The 16127-nt window shown below is 39.5% G+C and overlaps 2 protein-coding genes across 9 annotated transcripts in view; one reads left to right on the forward strand and one right to left on the reverse strand.

Moving 5' to 3' along the window:
• Positions 1–1093, reverse strand: part of ECM2 (extracellular matrix protein 2) — a 28495-nt gene extending 27402 nt beyond the window's left edge. Inside the window, exon 1 of one of the 2 annotated variants that reach the window (XM_072128254.1) lies at positions 689–1093. The gene's annotated coding sequence lies outside the window, so the exon portion shown is untranslated. The remainder of the gene's footprint in view (positions 1–688) is intronic. The other variant, XM_072128252.1, reaches the window with a different exon arrangement.
• Positions 1–16127, forward strand: part of CENPP (centromere protein P) — a 169710-nt gene that overhangs the window by 139704 nt on the left and 13879 nt on the right. The gene's annotated exons all lie outside the window — the stretch shown is intronic.

The raw sequence follows: 16127 nt of genomic DNA on the forward strand, positions 1-16127 counted from the left end.
CATTTGCTGTTAATCCAATTCCACAGCAAGTATACACAAATTCCTAACAGTTTCCAGGTGCTTTGATCAAGCTCTGAATTTATATTTCAGACAGAGCCATGAAAAAAAGGGAAAATTTCAACCTTAATTGGAAACTTTTCAGGGAGTGCAAAGAAAAAAAAAAGTAGTACATTCAGTTCTCAATCTACTAAAGATTGTTTCGGCTCGGAGGGAAGCTGACTTGTCGTTAAAGCAGCCATGGCAGATATTTCTGATTTATAATCTTTATGTACAGTACATCATTTACTAAAACTGCCACAGCGTCTGTAAATCTAAGCCGTTCCCTGCAGCATCATAGACAGTTGTTAAATCCCAGCTGCCATAACATCAGTGGTACTTACACCGCGGGAAATCAACACCTGCCTAGTGTCCTACTCAACAATATACAACATTTTATTACCAAACAGGGGTAAGACATTCAATGGTGTTTAGGAAAGTGACAGCTATACATCTTTCTCATCCTACAGCAGGTAGTAACAAACCTCTTCTCATATAATTTGCTTAGTATATCTCCCTCTGGCATTAGAAGCTGCTAACTCAAAGTAATCGTATCTGGAAACTGAGGACTGGATAAATAGCTAAGCATCTCTAGAAAACAAAATCCAAATAGCAGAAGTGTTTGGTAGTGGGAATGGACATAGTACGTTACCACAAGCTCTGCACGCAGGCCAACTCCCTCTGCGAGGTTTCTGCTGACTTGTTTGGGATTTAGCAGACCTGGTGTCTGCTCCGCTTCGGATGTGACAGCTGCTCTCAGAGCAGTTTCGCTGCACATTACTCTGCCTTCTATGTTTATTGAGAAGTCTTCCCAGCCGGCTGTTTTGGAGTCTCCCCAATACAGAGGTTATTGCTGTCTTGATAATCTGCTTTCTGCTAATTAATAGCCTGTGAATCCATAATGAAAAATTCAAGGGGGATGTTAATCTTAAAGGAACAACTTGGTTATGCTTAAATGCAGAGAACACACATAGCTTCAATGATCTAACTATACATGCCAATTATATAGCCTCTATATTATACATTGCAGACTAGTCGTATCACAATTTAGGACACTAATACAATGTATGTAACTCTTGAAAGCGAAAGTTTATTGTGAGTAGACTTTTTGTCTCTCACATGAGACAGTAATCTGAGACTATAATCTATAATCAGCACTTGAGTAATATGAGGCTAGTCTCAAGACCACTACTGGAGAGCCAACCGCAAGCAGAGGGGGCAGGGCTTTCTTAAAATCTCAATCTTCAAAAATCCAGGACACGCAAGCTGCTTTATGTTAGATTACCAAATGATACAAAACATGGACCAGATTCATAGCTCTAACTGCGTTCTCATGACAATTGAGTCTAACAATTTTGTTTCTTTTACAGGATTTTCCATTGCAGTAACACTAACGTTGTACACTGGCTTTTATAGGTTAAAGTTTTCTCCCTGGATTTGGAAAGCAGGTTTTTGTGTTTGGTTGGATAATCCAGCTGCAACTTGATGTGTATTGGAAGGAATGTAGTACAAAAGGTGCCTGGTTTCTAATCCCTAATATGGAATCACTGCTAACAGGAAGTCTGTCTGAAGTCAACAAAAGCTGTCGGAAAATTCCCACCAAAATTCACAAAATCAGTGTAACCAGCTGAATATGTCAAAACTAGCATGAAGCTTACCATGCACAGAAATAATTGAAGGGAACATGTGAGAGGATACTGTTGCGGCTTATCCTTGTAATTATCACCAGACTATCATGGAATGTTTTCAGCTATAAAAGCCGGGTCTGAGGTGGAGAGCACCACAGTGTACAGCCAAGGCTGCCACCATGTCTTTACAGTGCCATAGGCATAGACTCAAGTTAATGAAAATAAATGATTTGAACAGTAAGGCTACATTCACATTTTGTTTTGTTTTTTCTACACCCAGGTGCAGCCACACGTGGCATTTGTATTGCACATGCATATTTCTTTCCATTGAAATTCCTGCGATCGGTTGAACAATGCAAGACACTGGGGACTGGTTACCAATAGCTTGCATTTCCATTGAAATTCATGTGCGATCGGTCCGAGCCCCGCCCCGTAAACGCAATACAAAAGCCACATGTGGCCCACCTTGGTACACCAGGAAAGCTTCTGGCGTATACACATAGCATGTAGCAAGTTGGGTCTTTACTTCCTATTCCTTCCTGCTGAGTGACATATATGCTCTGCAAAGGACATTACTGCATAAGGGGGTTTATGCAACATATTACATCCCCCCACTGCCACTGAGTGTACGCTCAGGAAGGTCCCCAGAAATGTTCCTGTCCAAATAAATGCAATTACATTACTGGGGGAAACACCTCTAGGGTGGAAGGGTGGAACAGAACAACGTATCAGAGTGCAATGTACTTACAAAGGAGGGTAAAAACAAATTATGAATGTAGCCTGACAAATGTTTCTGAGGTGAAGCATAGCAAACCTTTTAACCTGCCAATGACACTTGTGAGTTCGGAGTGAATTTTAATGCTGCAGCATTTAAATGCCTTCAGGGTGACCCTCCCCCACAATCTCTACCCCATGCAGCTTTTAAGGGTGCCAATAGTTGATATAGCCGGTAAGATTATGCCGCACAAGCGGAATGTAACAGTACCTTTGTCAGCCCATGCTGAGGGGCTGTAGCCTTCATTAACGCCTATGGAGCACGGAGCCCCTCAGGCTGGTTTGCAAAATTTTAAAAGGCTTTTTTTTTTGTAAAAACCATGGCATAAGAAGAGCAGATCCTGTCAGCATGTGAGTGTGCTTGGTTTACAATCCTTCATCCTGGTGGTAGATCTCCTTTAAGTTAGCTGTGTCCTAGAGGGGTTAAAAGAAAGTTCATATACCATCAGACTACAATCATACTTTATTGTACATTTAATGTTGCCGTAAAGTTTAAAAAAAACATAATTATTTTTTCATTCTTCATGTACAGGGCATTGTGAGGTGTCAAAATTTTCTGTCATGGGGTTAACCAATGTTTTTAGATTTTAATAGATCGGGCGTTTTGAGACCCTATACAAACTTGTGGTCGCATATATGTCCCCACATGGCCCGTGAATGGGGCGTAATTATTATAACACAGTCGGTAGAGCTAATACTTGGATACTCTCTTCTCCTTACAGATACAAACATTACTTAGACTTGCAGTTCTATCCAATCTGATATGATAATGGTGTGGTAACTTTGCCATTCAATTATATCAGAGATATCATATCTTTAGTTTTGTTACTCATTTGAATGAAAAAAAGAGCAATGGTTTGGCTTTATACTTTCTATTCCAATCACCGTCAGTGTAAAATTTGCTGACAAAGTCGGTAAAAGCCATAAATGGAAACATATGTTTTGCCAGAACAAGAGCACGGTTGTATTTTCCACAGTTTTTACCCATATTGTTTAATTTGTTATATTGTCCTCATGTGGCATTACAAAAAAAAAATTGGTTTCCTGAATAAAAGAGAGACGTAAATATGAAACTCATATGACTGATGAGTCTGGTTAGGGTCTCAAATCCTACTTGTAGTCACAGACAATGGGAAATTTTTAACTGGAGATAATTCTCAGTGTTTACAGATTTATTAATTTTATGTATACCGTATATACAAAAGATGCGCTGAAAAACCTCACCTTGGCTTATACACAAGTCAATAAAAAAAATACACTATATACTCGGCCCCGATGCTCAGCGCAGCTCCCCGATGTCAGCGCGGTTCCTCTTCTGTCTTCCCCGCGTCTCCTCTTCTGCTGGGTGGGCTGGCTGTATACAACAGGGGGCAGGCTGGCTGTATAATACAGGGGGCTGGCTGGCTGTGTACTACTGGGGGCAGGCTGGCTGTGTACTACATGGGGCAGGCTGGCTATATACTACTGGGAGCTTGCTGGCTATATACTGGGGGGGGGCTGTGACTAATGCATTTCCCACCCTCGGCTTATACTCGAGTCAATAGCTTTTCCCAGTTTTGGTGGTAAAATTAGGGGCCTCGGCTTATACTCGGGTCGGCTTATACTCGAATATATACGGTTAATAAATTGATGGAAAGCTGAAATGGTATTTTAACCTACACTAAAAAAGAAATATTAATGATTTGAAGATACCCACCGGATCCGGGCAGAAGGGTTACCAGATGCTGCCCCGTGGATAACATAGTGAAATCAGTTGGTTGTGGATATTCATTATTTATAATTTCCTAAAATACCTTAACAAGACTTCACCATAGCTGCACATTTTTTGTTCTTCTAATTTTTCTACTACTGGATGAACTACAGGATATAAAGAGATACTAATGTAAATTTTGCACAGTGCAGAATTTGATTTACATTTTGTTACCTTTCAACCCCTTGTTTTTGCGTTTTCATTTTTCACTCCACACCTTCAAAAATCTGTAACTTTTTTATTTTTCCATGTACAGAGTTGTGTGACAGCTTGTTTTCTGCGTAACAAATTGCACTTCAAAATGTTGGTATTTAATATTCCATGCCGTGTACTGGGAAGCGGGAAAAAAAATCCAAATGCAGTGAAATTGATAAAAAACGCATTTGTGCCGTATTGTTGTGGGCTTGGATTTCACTGTACGCCCCAAATGACACGTCTACTTTATTCTTTGGGTCGGTACGATTACGGGGATAACAAATTTTATATAGGTTTTATAATGTTTTCATACATTATTTTCAGGGGATGTCTTATATTTCCATGAAAAATAATTTACATTTATTGTTGAACAAAAACTAAACTTCTCTTATGACTCTCCAAACTCTGAATTTCATGCTGTATTTCTAGTAACTCCATTTCTATTAGATTCATTAGCCCCAATCTCTCATGTTTAGTAAAAGCACTTTCCATAAATGATCCCTTCTTATCCTGGTAGCTGCTGGTATCACATTTTCAGCACAACAGCTGATGATTTAATTCCATAGATTCTTCCCAATGTCACAACCTTCTGCAGCATATAAATGACCTACTAATACTAATGTATGACATGGGAGGAGCTGCCGCAATGACTGCCGCTAGGTCTTATTTTCAGTGGAGGTCTTCTATTTCTAAGCCTGAACAAAATTGTACTAGGTCTTATTTTTGGGGGATGTCTTATTTTAGGGGAAACAGGGTAGGAACATGCTTTACAGCAGCTTCCTGCATATAAGCAGCAATAGTCTGGGGGCTCATCATTGTGATGGTTGTTCCCTCTCTGTGGTTGTCCCCTCTCTGGTGTGGCTTTTCATCTCTGCCACCAGCCCTGACTACATGCCTTTGCCTGACCGTGAGCCTGAGCCCTTATATTGTACCTCGACCTTGGCTGCCACCATGGGCAAGTCGCACCTCTGGAACGACCTGGTGGCACCGTGCCGCAGCAAGACCATCCCGCTTTGTGATGGGCTCTGGTGAAGACCAGGTGCCACTTAGATTCCGGTCCCAGGTGTAAGCTAGTACAATCTCCCGCTGTGGTCCAGGAGGTTCACTGACCCTGAGCCCTGACAATCATTGAGGTCTATGGGAGAGTTTGTTTTACATTCTCTGTCCAGGAAGGGGTTGTAGATAAGCTGTGACATCATCTGTGAAATTTTGAATTACACGGTAAGTATCATGAAAACATTTAAATAAATCAAAAGAAATAAATCAAATAAAAACATGAGAAAAATGTTGCTATACCTTGGTTTAAAAAATAGGAGATTTTCTGTTGAAAACATTGCAGAGTCCATGGAAGATCATGGAAACAATGACAGAAACAGGAGGATTCCTTTATAGCAAATTGGGTCCATTGGGATGTATTTGTGTCCATCGTGTGTCAAATCTTTCCCCCTCTAATTTTTTTGCATTTGGAATGACAGATTCTAGGATTTGCGCCCTGGAGAAACTAGAACACTTTTCTTGAAAGTCCGGTCTATTACATCATGTCACATAACATTCATATTCTCTAATAGAATATGAATAGAATAGTCCCAGGACTACCTCTTTTAAAATTGCCCAATGCTAGAAAAAAATCATTCACCTCTTTTGTTTCTTGATTAATACTATTTCTATCATTCTTGCTGGAGTTCTGGACACCGCCAGGTTAATGTAATGTATATGTTTTTAAGGGGGAAAAAACGCATATACCTGATATTTTTTTGCCTTGGGGAACAATTTTTCCTACTATAGTTCCATGACCGAAATGTTCCATGTAGCCATAATGTCTGGAAGAATGGTCATTGGTGAAACTAGTAAAATTATACATCCATATAATCATTTTTCCTGGTGTTTAGCACATAAATTCCAGCATTTCCTCTTCATATTTTAGTGACCGCAATTTAAATAAAAAACATACTGATACTTTGGCAGCAGGAGTTACCATAGCAGAACAAAAAAGGGCAATGAGTGCTGCTGGACAATTTAATCTTCTCTATTAATTGTTTATTTAAATACAGGCAGTCCCAGGGTTACATATAAGATAGGTTCTTTAGGTTGGTACTTAAGTTGAATTTGTACCTAAGTCGGAAATGGCATATTTTATAACTTCAGATTTTATAACTCCAGACTCAAAATTTTGTTCCGTTATGGGAATAAGGATTAACAGTAAAGCTTCATTACAGACACCTTAAAGCTGATCATTTACTAAGGTAAAGCATCCAGAGAGCTTTACCAGAGGTCGCAGTGGTCATAAGTCGGATGTTCTTAAGTCGGGGCCCACCTATAATCACTTTCAAATGCTTGTGTCTCCATTGTCTAATCAATGAATGTATGTATTTTACAGATGATTGTTTACAGACATATAGGGGCACATTTACTTACCCGTCCCGTCGCGATCCCCGCCGTGCATTGTCCGACGAGGATTTGGGTCTGCCGCGATTCATTAAGATTGTGCGTCCAATTTCCTGCATCTGTTGCTTCCCCGCTAAGTTCCACCGGAGTTCACCTTCTTCTTCCCGGTGCATGTGAGTGCATGGCTTGCAACACAATTTGCTTTTTAAATTCGGTTTGCGGTTTGTCCGAAGTTTTTTCTCGTGTTGCACTCTGATGTGATCCGCAACACAAGTGTGAACTGGGCTAAATCAAAATAATATGAATACTATGTTAGCCCCTTTCACACTTGCATTGCAGATGATGGGTACAATGTGTACCCCAGCAAAGAAATCCAAGACAGCACACAAATTACATTATTAGTAAAAGCATAAGTTTATCAGATAACAAATCTAAAACCAACATAAAACACATAAAATACATGCCCCTCATAAGATCACAATGTTTACTTATAAAGTAATTGTGGAGACTCACTCCTTATATACTGAATCCAAGAGCCATATTCGCTAATCCTGCTGGGTAGACAAAATCAAACAGGACTTGGCAAGAAAGCAGTATGAAAGTGTATGCATACAGATCAGAGGAGACGATCCCCAACAAATGTTTCACGTTGGACGCTTTGTCAAGGGTACCTTCCTAGGGTCTATTCTAGGCAGAGTTATATTTGTCTGTTACTCAGCATGGTTATGGGTATAGATGAGAGAGTGTGATACAGGGCCTTGCTGTTGCTGAGACACAAGTGATTTACCGTAAATAGCCCAACTGCACATGGACTGGAAACAGCGACTAGCCCAGCAATTGGTGATAAATTGGTGTTTACATATTGTCCGTAGTGCATTCCTTTTAAATGGAAATATTTAATCACAATATTCTTTAGTATAGTGAACCATAGGGACGGAACACTATTAATATAAGAAGCATCATCATGGTCTTCCAACACCCTCAATAAAGCCAAAATTACACAACAAACACTACAACACAAGCTTGTACGAGTATGTATATATGTATATATAATATACTAAACTTTCAGCCCTCCCTCCTAATTACGTCATATTTTAACCCTAGTTCAGTTATACTATGATATTAACAAAAAGACATTGAAATTACAACTTTCATTCAATCCTTTCAGACTAAGGGCTTCCAACTTTGAAAGGCTTTATTTATTTTGCTCACTCAATCTTGAGCATCTTTAGTATCCCACTATACAGTCATGGCCATAAGTTTTGAGATTGACACAAATATTACATTTTACATGATCTGTTGCCCTCTGGTTTTTATGTGTGTTTGTCTGATGTTTTTATGTGTCTGATGTTAGAATGAGTTAATGCAGTCAATATTTGCAGCATTGACCCTTCTTCTTCAGGACCTCTGCAATTCTCCCTGGCAGTTCTCAATCAACTTCTGGACCAAATCCTGACTGATAGCAGTCCATTCTTGCACAATCAATGCTTGCATTTTGTCACAATTTGTTGTTTTTTGTTTGTCCACCGTCTCTTGATGATTGGCCACAAGTTCTCAGTGGGATTAAGATCTGGGGAGTTTACAGGCCACGGACCCAAAATCTCTGTTTTGTTCCCTGAGCCATTTAGTTATCACCTTTGCTTTATGGCAAGGTGCTCCATCATGCTGGAAAAGGCATTGTTGATCACCAAACTGCTCTTGGACAGTTGGGAGAAGTTGTTTTTGGAGGACATTCTAGTACCATTCTTTATTCATGGATGTGTTTGTAAGCAAGACTGTGAGAGAGCCGATCTATCAAAATATAATAATGGTTTTTCACTGCGTTAAACCCCATAACGGAAAATAGCGCCCAAAGTCGAGAATGGCACTATTTTGCCATTTTAAAAAGTATATTAAAAATTCTATTAAAAGTGATCGAAAGGTCGTACAGTCCTTAAAATTGTAGCATTGCAAACATCATCAAAAGTCGCAAAAAATGACACTGCCCACATATCCGTACATCGACGTATGAAAAAGTTATTAGTGCCATAAGATGGCAAAATTAAAAAAACATTTTTATACAGGAGGTTTTAATTTTTGTAAATGTATGAAAACATTATAAAACCTATATAAGTCCGTGTGATCGCACCGACCCAAATAATAAAGTACATATGTCATTTGGGGTACACAGTGAAAGACGTAAAATCCAAGCCCACAAAAAAACGGCGCAGATGCGTTTTTTCACCATTTTTACTGTATTTGGACTTTTTTTTCCCGCTTCCCAGTACACCACATAGAAAATGAAATAACATCACTATGAAGTACAATTTGTTACGCAGAAAACAAGCCATCATAGAGCTCTTTACTTGGAAAAATAAAAAAGTTATAGATTTTTGAAGGTGGGGAGTGAAAAATGGAAGTGAAACAACTAAAAAGGGCAAGGTCGTTCAGGGGTTAAAACAAAAATAATCGCAAAAATTTAAATGTAGAAATCTGTTCTATTTGTAAGCTGTCTAACGTCATATTACAATATTAGAACTTTAAAAAAATTATGAAAACATAAAGTTAAGATATGGGAAATATTGGTACGGTAAACTGTCCATCTCAAAAGCAGATCATTTCAAATTCTGAAAATGACAAATTTCTCCAAAAACTATAGCAAATTTTAGGTTTTTTTTCATAAATAAGCGCAAAACATATCAACCAAAATTTACAACTAACATGAAGTACAATGTGTCACAAAAAATTAAACTCAAAATCATTTTGGTAAGTTATAGTGCTCAGAAGTTATAGCCATATAACTGGAGACATGTCAGATTACAAAAAAAAAGAGGCTGAGCCTTAACATACATACTGACTGTGTCTTTAAGGGGTTAAAAAAAACCTGGTAGCCCCCAGCATTCCAAGACAGCTCACAACAAAGGAATAAATCAAACTGCCATAAGGATCTATAAATGTGGTGAAAAGAAATGTCTTTGCTGCAAAGCCATCACTGCAGGAGTCACTACCCTAGTTTCTTCAAGCACATTAAAGACCTTTTAATGAACAGTGTGTAGGGGGAACAATCCGGCCTCTACTCAGAAGCCTGAACAAGGGTCAGTGGAAACATGCACCACCATGGTGAAAATGTACATATAACTCCTCTTGCATCCCAAACCATGTCTCCAACCACTAAAATGAATGTTATAAATTATGCTGACGAGCTCTCCGAGTGCTCACTGCGCAAGTGCTGGAGAGGGGGGGCGGAGGGGACAGTGAATAAGACTAGGCTTGCCCCTCAGGCTTATTAGTATAATTTTAAAAGTTGGTTTTGGAAAGAAGGAGCCATGGATAACAAATATGAGAAGATCCCAAATTCACAATGTCTGGATCTATGATGAGTAAGTGTTCCTGGTTTATCATGATGGATTTTGATGGAAAATTTCAAAATGTTTAAGGTTTCTGTTTTCAGAGTCCTTGTGAAAGGGGTGCGACCATGTGTTTTTGGAGTTTGAGAAGACAAAGCCTGTGTTGGACCCTATCTTTAGTGACTGCTTAGAATTGTATCCAATTCCTGTTTTAAAGAAAGTTCTCTTTGTGGTTTATGGTAAAAATGTATAGCAATACATTTTATCTGGAAGAGTTTCGGCATTTTCACAGCTCGATAAAAGAACTTCATCAGTTCACACTGCGGGCTATGGCTCTTTAAGTAAAATCACACTTTTCCCATTCTTCATGTTTTTGTTTTGTTTTGGGTTTTTTGTGCCCTTTGATTTTGTCTAGACCTACACTTGGCATTTTTTCCCTTGCAGTTTTCCACCTTCATCACTTACAAAGTGAAGGCTTTGATAGTGGATTCAGAAATTAAATATCCCATGCTGGAAGCCCCTTTGTTATTCTCATGAAAGCCAACATTCAAATACTTTTATTAACTTAAATTGTTATTCCAATAGACTGGTCTCTCTTCATGCATACTAGACCACAAGAAAATAAGCATAATATTGTAGGGAGCTTTATATAGCAATGTTTTCAGATACTAGAGCAGATTTCAAGTTTCCTACCATGCTGTTTTTATTCTGGAAACTGCCAACAATTTGTTCAAAACAAGGAAGCTGATTCATATAGCAATTCTGCATATGAGGATGAATTGAAAAGATGAATGTAGAGAATATGCTGACGCTTAAGAAGCAGAGAGATCTATTCCTCTACAGACGCCATTTTGGACCAAGCGGACGCCATTTTAGGGGGTCATGCTGACCACTGTCCAGCCATGTCATGATTCAAACTTCATTTTGGGTGAACTGCTTAGAAATTAGAATGTCCTCGCTGCTTACTTTATCTTTCTGCAGCTTCTCTGTTTGAAGGCCATGTTGTGACGTCTACAAAGCTAACACAAGGACAATTAGTATAAAAATTCTCCACGCCTCTGGAGAAACGGTACATAGTTCATCAACATTTTGGAAGAATGTCTTAAAGGGGATGTTCTGGTATATTCAGTATGTCCTGTAGCATTGCAGTATTTTATCACCTTTTCACACCCCTATGCAGATGGTTTGCTATGTTTTATATATGCAGCTGCATGCTAATAAAGATTGTGACTCTGCATTTTCTAAGAGACTGGTCTGTCTTGGTTTCTGCTCTCATAACTGGCAGCCATTTTTGGCTACAAAGGTTAATTCGAAAGTCACCTTACAACTGCAGGGTGGTTTAAGCCCTAGATAATGATCTTTTAAACCCCATAACTTTTGATTAGAAGGTGTCATAATTGTGCCATTGCCTCCAATCATTGGAGTACCTTGTGTGGGGAATTGCTCTGGTAGTTGACTGGCAGCAGTGCAGGAAGCAGGGACACACGCCGGTTTAAAGTCCAACTTAAGTGTTTTATTCACACTTGCAAAACACATACAAAAACGTTACAAAAGTAATTCCTGCCCGGCTAGGCGCTGTCTAACACATTTGACGGACCCTAGCTATCCGGGTACCAGGCTGCCTGGCACACGCTCTTGGCCAGCAGCAAGACCGGAGGCCCTCAGTTACCTTTGCTGTCAGAATGCAATCTCGCTTTCAGCTCTCCAGGTAGGGCCTCTCCTACTGCTTCTGGCCTGCAGACTAAATAAGGCCCTAACGAGACCTGTGACCCGCACCTGTGGACTATACAAAAGCCCAGGACCGAAGCCCGGGTGGAGTAGGAGTCCCACTACCAGCCTACCCCTACTCCATAATAGGCAGGCCCAGTACGGACATAACCAATGTGTCCATGTTAGCTAGGCCAACACAGACAAAACAGACTATTCCTGCTTATCATGTCTGCATTAACCCTTGGATTACTGCAGACAAACCCAGGGCTTTTACCACCTGCATTTCATCTGCCTGTAAGACAGATAGCGGTTTTCCCACACAACACCTCTCACTTTCTCACACTTGCTAAAAAGGTAAATCAAAAAGGTGATCATTAATAGAGTTACACCTGGATTTGATGACTTGCTATTAGGAGAAAATCATTTGTCTGCTGTGAATTCTACAAGCTCAAGCAAAGGTGCAAGACAAAGCAGAGACTTTGGGGGACATCTTCCCGTTTCATGAGAACATCATGGAGCCACCATCATTAAAGCGTCAGTGTGTTCCAGAACAGCAGGTCTTCAGGGAGAGACTTTACCAGGATGGCAAGTATAAAAATGTTGAACTCTGGGACACTGATATTGCATTGCAGCAGAAACTGGTATTAAGCCATTATATGAGCTAGGTTTAAAACTGTAAAGAGGTTGAAAAAAGTGGTAAGCCTGCTACACCCTTTTTTCTAGTTGAAAATAATATTCTGTATAGAGTGTGTAATCACCCAAAGACAGGAGAACAAGTCAAACAGTTGGTTGTGTCCGAAAGATTCAGATCACATATTTTGACGCTGGCACTTAACGTTCCTATTGCTGATCACGTCCCATTCATCCACCTACCACCCGATGTACCTTTATAGGTAGAATCGTGGTGGTAGGTTCCCTTTAACGGATTTGACCAAATAGAACAGGAGAGAGGCAGTGATGTGGACGGATGAGTGTGACCGGGCTTTTATGCAAATAAAGGAAATTTTGTGTAAAGAGCCAGTCTTGCAGAGCCCAGATTTTTCCAAACCATTTACTGTACAGACAGATGCATCAGAGATTGGACTTGGTGCAGTCCTAAGCCAAGATATTAATGTCGAAGAGCACCCGATTCTCTATTTAAGTAGGAAACTCTTTCCACAAGAACAAAGGTACTCAACTATTGAGAAAGAAGGGCTAACGATCAAATGGGCTTTGGAAACATTGCGCTATTATTTACTAGGGAGAGAGTTTACTCTAATAACTGATCATCATGGATCCACACAATGAAAGACAAAAATGCTAGAATAACAAGGTGGTATTTAGCATTGCAGCCGTTTAAGTTTAAGATCATCAGAACATCGATCAGGGAAGAGGCACCAAATGCAGATCATTTATCAAGGTTTGGTGCTGAAGTGAAGATGTCTGAGGAAGGACAAGCTTCCTCCTGTATGTGAAGAAGACACATGTCTTTTGTAGTTTTGAAAACTGGTTTTCTGCAACTCTGGTTGTGGTACATTAGTTTCCTGGTTTGGTAAACATTCTGTGTGAATGAGTGTGAATGACTTCTTATTCTACTTCTCTCATTAGGCCGGCCACCTAATGCTCTATTCTCTTCTGTCTAGTATTACCACCTGGGAGCTGTGTACCAAAACCAGGGAATGTGCTGTTAAAATGTAAAACTATGTAATATATGTTATGTTCTACTTACCTGCAGCATGATGGGTCTGCTCTGACCTTATAAGAGGTGCCAGCTCTGGTGTTTTATAGGGGAAGCTGCAGAGAATTGGGGGTATTTCAATTGTATAAAAGGTGGCACCGACCAGCAATCTGGGGGATTCTGATTGTGGAGATTTGTGTTTTGCCTTCTGCTGGTCTGTGGAACTACAAGAGCCTGATGTTTATTGTACCTGTTTTGTTATATATGGACTTTTCAAAATAAGCTCCTTTTGGATTATTTTTATCAAGCAAAGCCTGGTTGTGCATTGAAAAGCCTTTGCCTCACAAGGACCAATTGGCTTTGGTACCTGACTGTCCAGGTCAATTTTTTTAGTTCTCAATTCTAAATAAAGATATCTGACGTTTCATGGCTTCAGTAGGGTAAACATGCTTACTGGTAATTAAAAATTGTAAGGTGAAACCAACAATTTCTCCAAATAGCTCCAAACACCAGGAAATAATTGAGTGTTCATCTGAACACGTACCAGGAAGTGACTGTATTTGTGTAAATGGACCAGTATTTTTCCATGTATAATTGCTTAGTAGGTTATTACTGTAGTCCCAGGAAACCCAATGTTTAATTTGGAAACAAAGCACAGTAGCTATGTTGCAGAACAGAGAACCTGCGGTCAGTGGTTAACGTCCAACATGGACACTTAGAGATATATTACTTCATGCTTTAATCTGTGGGAAATATCTACAGTGTCCTTGCCACGTATAATGAGGTATATCCATTAGCGATGACTCCATAAAGAACTTGAAACAAAGATGGATTGTCTGATATCTCTTTAGTACAAAAACACATTGGTTCTCATTTCTCAAAAAACAGTGTTGTGGTGCACGTTCTTCATGAATCTGGCGCCCCCTGCAGTGCTCTGGAAGTGTGCATCACTTTTTTTTCGTGCAGTTTGTTTATGCTGTAGAATGGTGGTTCGCGACTAAGCAGTAACTCGCCCCTTTCAGGGCATATTTTTTCTGTCTTGTCTACACACAGTGCAGCCGCAGACTCTTTATAAATACATGTACAAGCAATTTTCACATTCATTCTAGTGCAAAGTCAGACAGAAAACTGGTGCAAACACTTTAATAAATGTGTCCCTTTGATTGAGTACTGAAGCCACTAGCTCTAGAAGTGAGGAGACAGAAAAATATCCTGTTGACAATTATGACTGATGCATGTATTCATACTAGCACCTGTATTGCTTTCCGTAGAAATGTATTAGGCGTGCAATACAAAATGTAACCTAGGGCTCACATCCCTAGTGCCCTGATTACATACATGTAAATTACACTCCACTGCAATGAAACTAAATCGAACCACCAGTGAGCAGTGGGTTTCTAGCCATATAAAACTACCCTAAACAAAAGGCTGGGATTTTGTGGAGGGAATGAATTTGTGCAATATTTACGCATATTTTCTTGTGTGTATTTAGCCAACTAAAGGAGTGGCAACATTATACTAGATTGTTAATCTTAAACTATGCCACCTTTAAAAGTAATGGTTGCTTTGTAGGAGTGGTTTCCTCCGGGTCCTCCGGTTTCCTCCCACACTCCAAAACATACTGGTAGGATTGTGATCTTAGATTGTGAGCCCCATGGGGACAGGGACTGATCTGGCAAGCTCTGTGCACGGCTCCGTAATCTGTGTGCACTATAGAAAGCAAGAATTATTATTAGTGTAAATCAGACTTTGATGACACATTTTCTTTACTTAGAGATATTGGTATATTTAGGTCAGTTGCCTGAAATAACTTGGAGTACACCACAGTTACTGGTGACACAATTATAATTAACCCCTTAAAGACCAGGCCTTTTTTGTTTTTGCATTTACATTTTTCACTCCCCACCTTCAAAAATCTATGATATATGGCTGACTATTGGCTGGCTGACAGATATACAGAACCTATATGCACAACCGTATGCAACTGGTATTTTATACATTCACATAGACTTCTATGGGACATATAGAACGTAAATACATGAAAAAATAGGACATGCTCTATATCTTTATACGGCTCACTTATAGTATGGTGTGTAATATGGCCATGTAAAGTGATGGCAGTATTGCCCATTAAAGTGAATAGGGCCATATGCTGCATGTATATACAGAAATTTTCGTACATTCGTGTGAATGCAAACTAAGAAACTACAACTAAACACACTGTGCTCCAAGTTCCCATATACTATTGACTGTTTGTGTGATTATGTACTGAGACTATGGAGAAAAAGCATTGAAACTAAATATAGAGTCTGATCCACAGGAAGTATTAAATGTTAAATTTGGTGATCATATGGGGTGTTGTTTTAGGGAAATGTGCTTTTGCTTGAAAGTTGTCTTTAAAATACTAAATGCAGAATTGCCTGAAGCTTACTCCTGCCGGCTTTAATGTTTTAACTTAGTATCTGTCAGTCACTACAGTGTCAACAGTAGTGACCCTAACATTCTGATTTACAAGCATCAGCATTCCATAGCAATTGCCTAATGTTGACAAGTCCTCAGGATACACTTACTACAACCTAAAGCCTGTGTGAATGGTTTCAGCTATACAACTGTAATTTGGTTTTAGTGTTCTATTTTAGATATTGAAGGACATCTCTAGTGATGGT

Source organism: Engystomops pustulosus, chromosome 10 (assembly GCF_040894005.1).
Source record: "Engystomops pustulosus chromosome 10, aEngPut4.maternal, whole genome shotgun sequence".
Lineage (NCBI taxonomy): Eukaryota > Metazoa > Chordata > Amphibia > Anura > Leptodactylidae > Engystomops > Engystomops pustulosus.